The sequence below is a fragment of the Dromaius novaehollandiae genome, unplaced genomic scaffold, assembly GCF_036370855.1.
Source record: "Dromaius novaehollandiae isolate bDroNov1 unplaced genomic scaffold, bDroNov1.hap1 HAP1_SCAFFOLD_45, whole genome shotgun sequence".
Classification (NCBI taxonomy): Eukaryota; Metazoa; Chordata; class Aves; order Casuariiformes; family Dromaiidae; genus Dromaius; species Dromaius novaehollandiae.
Window position 1 is genome coordinate 1,703,013 of NW_026991505.1, and position 10,465 is coordinate 1,713,477.

Consider the following 10,465-nt stretch of genomic DNA (forward strand, 5'->3'; position numbering starts at 1 on the left):
TATATGTGGATCAAAGCGGGAGAATTTCTCCCGATCTAAATGAAATCTGGAAGCAAACTGAAATCTTACATGGGGCTCAGCAAGATGATGTCTCTTTGGGATTTGAAGAAACAGAAGCCCCCTCTCCCCGGGGCAACAGGCCTGCAAGGCGCCACAGCCGTGCCACACCGCACACGATGTGCAGTGCAGCGGCGGCCGCCGGGCTCGGAGGGGAGGACAGGCGCGGCCGGGCACACCTGAACTGTGCCATCCCCCACCTGCCAAGGGGCGGCACCGCTGCATCCACACCGCAGCTTGGGTGACGATTGACCGTCAAGCAGTGCTCAGACAGGCATAGCCGTGGGAGGAACCCGGGGCCACAAGTGCGTTCGAAGTGTCAATGATCAATGCGTCCTGCAATTCACATTAATTCTTGGAGCTAGCTGCATTATTCATCGATGCACGAGCTGAGTGATCGACCGCTAAGAGTTGTCTTGGTTTCGGTCCCCACCGAGGGAGGAGCGGACAGCATTCACAGCCCCTGAGGGCCCCCTCTGCTCTGCCTCCCTCCTCATGTCGACACTGGCTGCTGAGCAAGGGACAGTAGAGAGAAAGAGGGCTCGCCTTGCTGACCATACAAGAACGGGGTGGGAGGGGGAAAGAAGGGCAGACCCGAACGAGAAGGGCACTGCCCACCGCCACCGCCAGTGCTGCTGTATGGGCTCTCCTCCACCACTCTCTCAGTGGTGCGCTGGTCCCTTGTTCCCGTCCGGGGTCCAGGGGATGGGGACAACAGCTGATTGCCTTTCCCTTGCACTGCCCCGACCACTGCCGTTTTGGTGCCTGCCGGGCCCCCCTCCCCCACGACACACCCACGGCACATGTCGAGCCACTTCCACCCGCCAGATCCAGAAGGAGTTTGAGAGGGTATGGATCGCCACAGGAGGTAAAGCAGACAAGGTTCCATCAACAGGGGATGAACTCCCTGTTACAATTCCCACCGCACTGGAAGGGGGCGAGTTGGTGTCCAAATGGGAAATTCCAGCTCCCCGTAGCATCTATCCTATTCCTAGCAAGTGGAGAAAAAGAGAGTTAGAGAATTGGGCCAATCTAAAAGCACAAGGCCACGGTATTAAGAACTTCTTAAGAAAACAATAGCATCCATAACTATTGGCTTGTACGTTACCGGGGAATTCCTCACAGGAAGTAATTGACAGCAATACAGCTGCATGCCAATGTCTATCCCACCAGGGAGTATTTGGCACGCAAGCTGGGAGAAGGGGCACCGAAGGGGTGCAGGCATTGTCCTGCAGAATGGGAGACTTGCTCACATATCATCGGCTACTGCCCTGTAGTCCAGGACGTCTGGATAAAGAGACATAACATCTTGTGTGGCATGCTGCCTGAAGAGGTTAAGAGACTGGGGTGGGAGGTTTATCTAGAGCTCAGCCTTAGGGATCAGATGGTACCACCCAGCTGTTCCTTGGCTGGGGGACCACGGCCTCCTCGAGGTCGCATTCTCCTCTAGCACGTCTGTGGCTAGAAGGAGAAAGGGTTGAAGGGCCCCAATTTATATACACTGATAGTTGGCCACTACATAAGGGCCTTACGTATGGTCTATTGGGTATATGGGATGGGGTATTCACGCAAGAAAAGATGGGGAAAGCCCCTATGGCCTAGCATCTGGGAAGCCAGCACCCAACGCTGAATTGCCATAAGGCATGTGAATGCCCATGCAACCGATTCTGCCAAAGAAACCCAATATAATGGTGAGGTCGACACTATGGTGGCTCTAAGTCTGGCCTTTGCTCCTGGAGTAGCAGCCTGCATTCACCACAGAACTGAACATCCGGGTGGAGAGAAGGCCAGGGGCTTGGAGGGAAGGAATTGCGAGAGGCTGCAGGCACTGTCCGGCTGCATGGGAAATGCCTGGATGAAAAGGCATAACATCTTGTGCAAAATGCTGGTGAAGGAAGCAAGGGGGACAGACTGGGTGGTATTGGCAGAACAGTGTTTGAGGGAGAAGACCAACAAGCTCTTTAAGCCAGATTTGATTGTGTTAAATGGATCTCGGGCAAAGGGGGTGGACATAACAGTCTGGTTTGAAAGTTCTTTGTCATCTTTAGGGGATGCAGCAGCAGAAAAAAAGTGCAGAAGTAGCAGCACCTGGAGGAGCAGGTGAGAGAACTCCTGAATGCTGACGACGTGGAATTCCTGGGATTCCCAGTCAGTGCTAGAGGGAAGTGGTTTGCAGGTAATTATGGCTTCTTAACTGACCTTGGGCTCTCTTTGAAGTGACAAAAGCGGATTGCGAGGCTCTTCATTAGAGGGGGCTCATCTCTCCTCTCCTCTGGTGACATACTCCACACCTCTGCCAGCTTAGGTAAGGCTAGCTTTTAATGTGGCATGCAGGACTGCATGTGCCTTTTGAGAAAGTCCTTCCCAGAAGGCAACAGCAAAATTCTTCACAGAGATGGCACGAGTTACCTCAGTCATCTGAAAGCATTGAATGTTGCTATTGCTGGACCTTTGGTGGTTGTTTGAGGAGGCAGGGAGACGAAGGTGTCTGCCCGCAGAAGGGCTGGGAGAGTGCGCGCTGTCATCTGGGAGGCTGTGTGTGCATGGGTGGGTGTGGGCACCATCTCTGGGATGGTGGAGCTGGAGGCTGGAGAGGCAAGCTCAGAGCTCGGAAGCGTGGGTCCAGTAGGTTGTGGGTGCGTGGCCAGTGGGCAGTGCCCAGTGATGCCAGGCTCCAATGCCAGGGGTCTGCAGGGAGCCCCCTCCCTGAGGCAGGCTGTGTGGCTGGTGCATTGCTCCCTGCTGGGCCGGGCCAAGCCAGGCACCTGGGCCAGACTCAAAGTGAGAAAGGGGTTGTCCCAGGTTGGGAGCGAGGGCTCCCCATCCTTCTCATTTGGGTCTGCCCTCCATTTTTCCCCTGGCTGGCCGGCTCCCTTTCCCTCCCCCTACCTTGACCACTGTTGTTTTGGTGCCCACTGACCCCCCTCCCTGTGGCACACCCGCTTCCGTAGTGTGTGTCGAGCCACTTCCACCCACCAGCTGGCGTCAGCTGCAGTGTTGTGTTGAGGCCGGCAGTGACAGTGCAGGTGTTGTGGCAGTGGGCAGCGTAGGCATTGATTGGTGGTGAGAGGAGAAAGGAGGGAAGGGTTGCTATGCTGTCTTGTGCCAGGGTGAGAGCCGAGACAGCAACTGGGATGGGGAGCCAGCCGCTGCCGGCAGAGGGCTGCGCGAGTGCGTGAGAGAGCGAACGTTCAGGATCCGGGCCCAGGGGAAAGGTCAACCTCGTCCCCCGCCCTGCGTGGCTGTCTGCAGGTGAGTACCGTGGTGGTACTGCACCGTACTGCCGTGCATGTGTGTTGGAGGGCCCCTGGCTGTCCTCCCACCTCCGTGGTGGCAAACTGCAGTCGCTGCACTGCTTCCCCCTCGTCCTGGAAGGGGCCTTGGGCTGTCCTAGCTGCGGCAGCCATGTCAGAGTCCAGTACTCTCTGACCAGGTTCTTTTAGATATTGCACACATGCAGAGAGTGCAGTGTTTTATATTTAAGTTTATTTTGAAGGTATTTGATGTTACACAAGATTATTTAGCAGACTGATTCAATGATGTACTGAAATCACAATACAAGTGTACACTTAGACAGTTCAATCACAATACCAATGCGATTGCCAATCACTGGTGTCTATTATATGCTCACTGTCACGACGCTGGGAGTCCCCAGGCACTGGGAAGGACTCCGTGGGTTGAAGCCAGCTCAAGCCTGTTGCTCTCTTCCAAATTCCTTTGTTAGTAGTTGAGGTCTTCTCCTCTGTGTTGGGCTGAGCTATCTCAGGTACACATTTACACCTGGTCCAGTTAACGGCTATAGCTGCTTACCTAAAACAAAGGTCACCCTCCAGTGCCCTTTGTGTTGAGATAAAGTCAGTTCTCTGTGCAACAGCAAGGCTTACGAGCTGCATCCTACATTATTCCTGAACTTGATGGAGCACCTCGCCCTCTGAGCCACCTTCTTCTCCCATTGCAGGGGTTATTGGTCAGTCACAGGCTGGTAGGCACTTGCCCACTGACTCTGCCTTGTCTGGGGCCTCCTCTGGGACTTGAAGTGCGAGGAGCGGGTGCACGCCTGCCCCATCTCCACCCAATTGTGACCTCAGATCAGACATGGTGGCCCACTGAATTTAAGCATATTAGTCAGTGGAGCAAAAGAAACTAAGCAGCATTCCCTCAGTAATGGCGAGCGAAGAGGGAAGAGCCCAGTACCGAGTCCCCACCTTGTGGTGGGGCGCAGGAAATGTGGCGTACAGAAGCCCCCATCCCCAGCGCCACTCTCGGGGGGCCCAAGTCCTTCTGATCAAGGCCCAGCCCGCGGACGGTGTGAGGCCGGTAGCAGTGCACCAGGACCGGGGCTTCTCGGAGTTGGGTTGCTTGGGAATGCAGCCCAAAGAATGTGGTAAACTCCATCTAAGGCTAAATATCAGCACGAGATCGATAGTCAACATGTACTGTAACGGAAAGTTGAAAAGGACTTTGAAGAGAGAGTTCAAGAGGGCGTGAAACCGTTAAGAGGTAAATGGGTGGGGTCTGCGCAGTCCGCCCAGAGGATTCAACCTGGCAGGCTTGGTCGGCCGGCTCAGGTCTCTGCAGATCCTCGCCTCTGCCTCCCCTCCCACCCCTCGTGGGGGCAGGCCAGGGAACACCACCCAGCCAACTGCCGGCCCTGTCGGGCACATTTCCCCCGTGGTGGTGCGCCGCGACCGGCTCTGGGTCAGCTGGGAAGGCCCAGTGGGCAGGTGGCTCGCCACCACGTGGCAGTGAGTGTTACAGCCCCCAGGCAGCAGCTCTCGTTGAATCCTGGGGCCGAGGGAGAGGACCACCGCCATGCCTTCCCCCGTGGCGGCTTCCCAGAAGCTGTCGCTGGCAGCACCACTGCTTTTCTCCCCACCCCTGCTCGCAGCTGAGGTGGGATCCCAAGGTGGAGGCACAGCCAAGGGCACACCACCAGCCTGTCTGGCCTGCTCCATCGGGAAAGTGGAGCACGAGTGTCCATGCTAGGACCCGAAAGATGGTGAACTATGCCTGGGCAGGGTGAAGCCAGAGGAAACTCTGGTGGAGATCCATAGTGGTCCTGAAGTGCAAATCGGTCGTCCGACCCGGGTATAGGGGCGAAAGACTAATCGAACCATCTAGTAGATGGTTCCCTCCAAAGTTTCCCTCGGAACAGCTGGCGCTTGCGGGCGGCAGTTTTACCCAGTAAAGCGAATGATTAGAGGTCTTGGGGCTGGAACGATCTCTACCTATTCTCAAACTTTCAATGGGTAAGATGCCCGGCTTGCTGGCGTGGAGCCGGGCCGTGGAATGCAAGTGCTTAGTGGGCCACTTTTGGTAAGCAGAACTGGCGCTGCGGGATGAACCGAACGCCGGGTTAAGGCACCCGATGCCGACCCTCATCAGACCCCAGAAAAGGTGTTGGTTGATAGAGACAGCAGGACGGTGGCCATGGAAGTCGGAACCCGCTAAGGAGTGTGTAACAACCCACCTGCCGAATCAACTAGCCCTGAAAATGGATGGCGCTGGAGCATCGGGCCCATACCTGGCCGTCGCCAGCAATGCGAAGCCATGTGGGCTACGCCGCGACGAGTAGGAGGGCCGCTGCGGTGCGCCTTGAAGCCTGGGGCACAGGCCCGGGTGGAGCCGCCACAGGTGCAGATCTTGATGGTAGTAGTATTGTCCAAAAAGCGGATTCATTGCCCAGTGTGCAATAAGCCAATAATTACACACTCAGGAGAGACATTTGCTTCTTTATTGCAGAGTTGCGCAAGCCTGGGTGCTCGGTGGTTTCCCACAAATCAAGCACACCCCCACAGCTTTTCAAGTAGCATTTATACAAACAAATTGCCAGGTTTGCAACTTTCCCTTTTACACTGATGGGTTAGTGATTTACATACAATTATAATTTTGCTGACACACCATTTTACTACTACGCAGGCTCAGGGGAGGGGTCTTCACCTGGGCACGGGTCTTTTGGACCTGTGGGCCTGATTTTTTGTATCATAATGAGGACAGTTCAGTTAGGGATACATGGACCTCCAATTCTTTTGCCAAATTGGCAATACAAACCTAGAAATAAAACATTTGGATTTAATGTTTCTTTTAGGGCTTTAGCAGTTCCAGGATGCCCTTGATTAAAGAATGCTTCTTTTCAGAAAATAGAGAGAGAGGTTATCCTAATCTGCCTAGTTTAAACAGTATGAACATTCTTTCTGAGCTCCCAGGGTTGTCTTGTAACAGTAGCAAATATTCAAACGAGAGCTTTGAAGGCCCAAGTGGAGCAGGGTTCCATGTGAACAGCAGTTGAACATGGGTCAGTTGGTCCTAAGCGATAGGCGAGCGCCGTTCCGAAGGGATGGGCGGTGGCATCTATTGCCCTCAGCCGATCGAAAGGGAGTTGGGTTCAGATCCCCAAATCCAGAGTGGCGGAGAGGGGCGCTGCAAAGCATCCAGTGCAGTAACGCAAGCGATCCTGGAGAAGCTGGTGGAAGCCCCAGGGAGAGTTCTCTTTTCTTTGTGATGGGCCAGGCGCCCTGGAATGAGTTTGCCCCCAGAGAGGGGCCCACGCCTTGGAAAGCGTCACGGTTCCAGCAGTGTCCAGTGAGCTCTCACTGGCCTGTGAAAATCCAGGGGAGAAGGTGTAAATCTTGCGCTGGGCCATACTCATATCTGCAGCAGGTCTCCAAGGTGACCAGCCTCTGGCACGTTGGAACAATGTAGGTAAGGGAAGTCGGCAAGCTGGATCGGTAACTTCGGGATAAGGATTGGCTCTAAGGTCTGGGTCAGTCAGGCTGGGGCACGAAGCAGGGATGGGCGCATGTCGCGGATGGACAAGGCGCTGTGCACCCCATTGTTCCCCCCGCGCCCCAAGCAGGCAGTGGTGGCGGCGGCAACTCTGGATGCACAGTGGGCCCTTCCCATGGATCGCCCCAGCTGTGGCAGGCACTGCCTGCCCCCTCCCACCCCCCCCAGCTGGGCCCGCCCCACCTATCCGCAGGGGCTTTGGGTGCCCCAGTGCACACACAGCTGCCGGCGATGGGGCAGGGGGAGCCAGGGTCCCCAAGCCAGCACCCCGCCTCAGCCGGTGCCTAGCAGCCGACTTAGAACTGGTGCAGACCAGGGGAATCTGATTGTTTAATTAAAACAAAGCATCGTGAAGGCCTGTGGCGGGTGTTGATGCAATGTGGTTTCTGCCCAGTGCTCTGAATGTCAAAGTGAAGAAATTCAATGAAGTGCGGGTAAACGGCGGGAGTAACTATGACTCTCTTAAGACGGGACCATAGTTACCAGCTGGGCTTAGCTGCAGAGGCTACACCTCCTCGTGGTCCCGCTGGATGCCCATCTCTGGGTGACCAAGTCAGCCTCTGCCCCACTGTGAGTGCGGAATTATCGTTACTTCCTACCCTACCGACCGGCTTCACCGACCGCTCGGTAGTATTCCAGGTGAATCTAAACTGATCCGACCACGAACTATACATTCGCGTGTCCAAAGCCCTTTGCCTAAGGGCTATCTAAAGGCACACCAGTTGAACTTGGGGGCTGGTTCTTCTGGGTATATTGTGAACCCCCATAGATACCATGAGCAACCCAGTAAAATCATGGGTTGTTAATTTTGTCTTGGTGGCCACTCAGACCGGGGAGTTTCCCCATGAGGCTGTGAGTGTTATCCCAGTGGCAATAACAACTAATGAGTTGGTCCACCATTTACCAAATTTGACATTTTATAACTCGGATTATGTCTGTTGGGGAGGGATTTATCCCAAACCACCCTATGATTGCATGAAAGACCTGGTGGAGGTTTATGAGGTGCTGGCACCTGTTGGATCACCTCCCATGACCAGTACTGAAGAAGTGCTAGAGGAGGACGTGGTAGACAGTGTGCCGACATCTCCCTCTGGGCCCGCAATCCCTGCTCTGACTGTGGCAAGTCCCATTCCTGACACCGGGAGGGAAGCGACTGGTGTGAGTACACCAATCGTGAAGGTCCCCGATGAACATCCAACATGTCCATGCTGCGGTGTCAAGATGGCAAAAATGGCGGTGCTAACTGATCACCTTCGGAGAGCCCACAGTCGGCGACGAATCCTGTTTCAATGCTCCCGATGCGGGAGAACAAATGAGAAACATCACAGTATAGCCTGCCACTTCCCAAGATGCCAGGGGGCTCCAGCTGAAGTCAAAGAGGAGGTCCCGGAGGACCCCAGCGGCTTCCTGTGTGAAGAATGTAACTGAGAATTCAAGACCAAAAGCAGCCTCTCTCTGCACAAAAGGTTTGTGCATCCACTGCTTAGGAACAAGGAAAGGATTGAGTCGTCTCATCCAAAGGGAAAAGGAATGCGAGGCATGCATAAGACCTGCTGGACCAAAGAGGAGACGGTTCTATTGACAGAGGTAGAGAAGAAATATAAGAACGAGCGCTTTGTGAACAAGCTGATCAGGGAGCATTTGCCCACAAAAACGGCGAAGCAGATCAGCGATAAGAGACGCCAGCTTGCGGCAGGTGCTAAGACATCAGCATCGCCAAGGAAAGCAGAACATTGGCATGAAGGGGACAAACTGGTTGAGAAGGAAAGGATTGAGTTGATAAAGAGGGAATATAGAAGGATTATTGCAGAGAGAATACGAGTGGGAACCCTTTCCCCCAGTCTGAAGATCGCTTTTGAGGAGGTCCTGGAGGGTGTCAAAGACACCTGAAATGTCATCAAGGGATCAACAGAGGAGTGGTTGTCACAGCTGGCGGGACGTGCCATTGTAGCCAAACTGAAACAACTGAGAAAGCACCAGGCTGGACCCATGCCCAAGAAGGTGCAGAGGAAGTGAATGAAGACCAGGGTGGTGAAGTGGGGCCAGTACCTGAGATACCAGCGGCTCTTCAAGATGGATCACAAGAAGCTGGCTGGTATCATGTTGGATAACATCGAAGCACTAAAGTGCCCCTTTCCAATGGATGAACTTTATAACTCATTCAGAAAGAAGTGGGAAGAAGGTGGCCCCTTTCTCAGTCTGGGTGCTTTCCATAGTGGGAAGGAGGACAATTCTGCTTTTAAGAGGATGATTTCCCCAGCAAAAGTCCAGAACAACATGGCCGAGATGAATAAGAACTCGGCCAGCAGGCCTGACAGCTTGAGCCTGAGGGATGTCTTAAAGGAAGACCCTCTGGGCAGCCAGCTAGCCGATTTGTTCAATCTGTGGCTTTTGGCTGGGAAGATCCCTGATGAGATCAAGGAATGCAGAACAAGCCTGCTGCCCAAATCCGCAGATCCTGGGAAGATAGGAGATATTAACAAATGGCGACCCATTACCATCGGGTCGATTATTTTATGACTGTTTTCTGATTTTAACAACAGGGCTACGAAGAGCATGTCCGATCAACAGCCGCCAAAGAGGGTTTATTGCAGCCCCGGGCTGTGCGGAAAATCTCAAGCTCCTCCAGATGTTGATCAAATATGCAAAAAAAAGAACATAAATCACTTGGGGTCATCTTTGTGGACCTGGCAAAAGCCTTCGATTCAGTCCGCCATCAACATATCTTCCAGGTCCTCAGGCAAAAAGATGTCGATGGGCATATCATCGACATCATTGCCGAAACATATAACAACAGTGCGATGCAGCTGGAGGTTGGAGGAACCCACTCGGAGAAGGTTAAGATCCTCACCAGTGTGAAGCAAGGTGACCCAATGTCCCTGCTTCTCTTTAACCTATCAATGGACCCATTATTGTGTCGATTAGAAGAGGGTAAAGAAGGATTTAGATATAAGAACAGTTCTCTGTCAACATTGGCATTCGCGGATGATCTTGTGCTGCTGAGCAACTCGTGGGACGGTATGCAAAAGAATATCCAAGTGGTGGAAGAGTTTTGCCATCAAACCGGGCTGAAGGTGCATGCAGCAAAATGCCACGGGTTCTTTATAAGGCCCACAAAAGACTCTTCTACGCTTAACAGCTGCGACCCGTGAATGACTGACGGAGCTCAATTGCATTTAATTGAGCCTGGCAAAAAATATTTGGGCCTGGGAGTTGACCCTTGGATTGGTGTCTCCCAACCAGAGCTGCAGGAAAAGCTGGGCACATGGGTGAACAACGTTGGAGAAACCCCATTAAAGCCACTTCAGAAGGTTGAGATCTTGAAGGTGTACGCAGTCCCACGGCTGCTGTATGCAGCTGATCATGCTGGAGCGAACGCCTCATACCTCCATTCCCTGGACCTTGCAATAAGATCAGCAGTGAAGGCCTGGCTTCACTTACCACCCAGTACGTGTGACGCCATCCTGTATTCCAGCACAAAGGATGGCGGTCTCGGAATTGCGCGGCTGGCGAGCCAAATTCCAAATATCCAGGCTCGCCGGCTGCATCGTATCACCCAATCTTCTGATACCATCACTAGAACAATTGTTCTGGAAGAGGGGATCCAGAGGGAGTTCGAGAA

At 53.7% G+C, this 10,465-nt stretch overlaps 1 pseudogene; it reads right to left on the bottom strand.

Annotated features, from left to right (window-relative positions):
- Positions 1–317: 317 nt before the first annotated feature.
- On the bottom strand, positions 318–470 carry LOC135327098 (5.8S ribosomal RNA; annotated as a pseudogene).
- Positions 471–10,465: the final 9,995 nt, after the last annotated feature.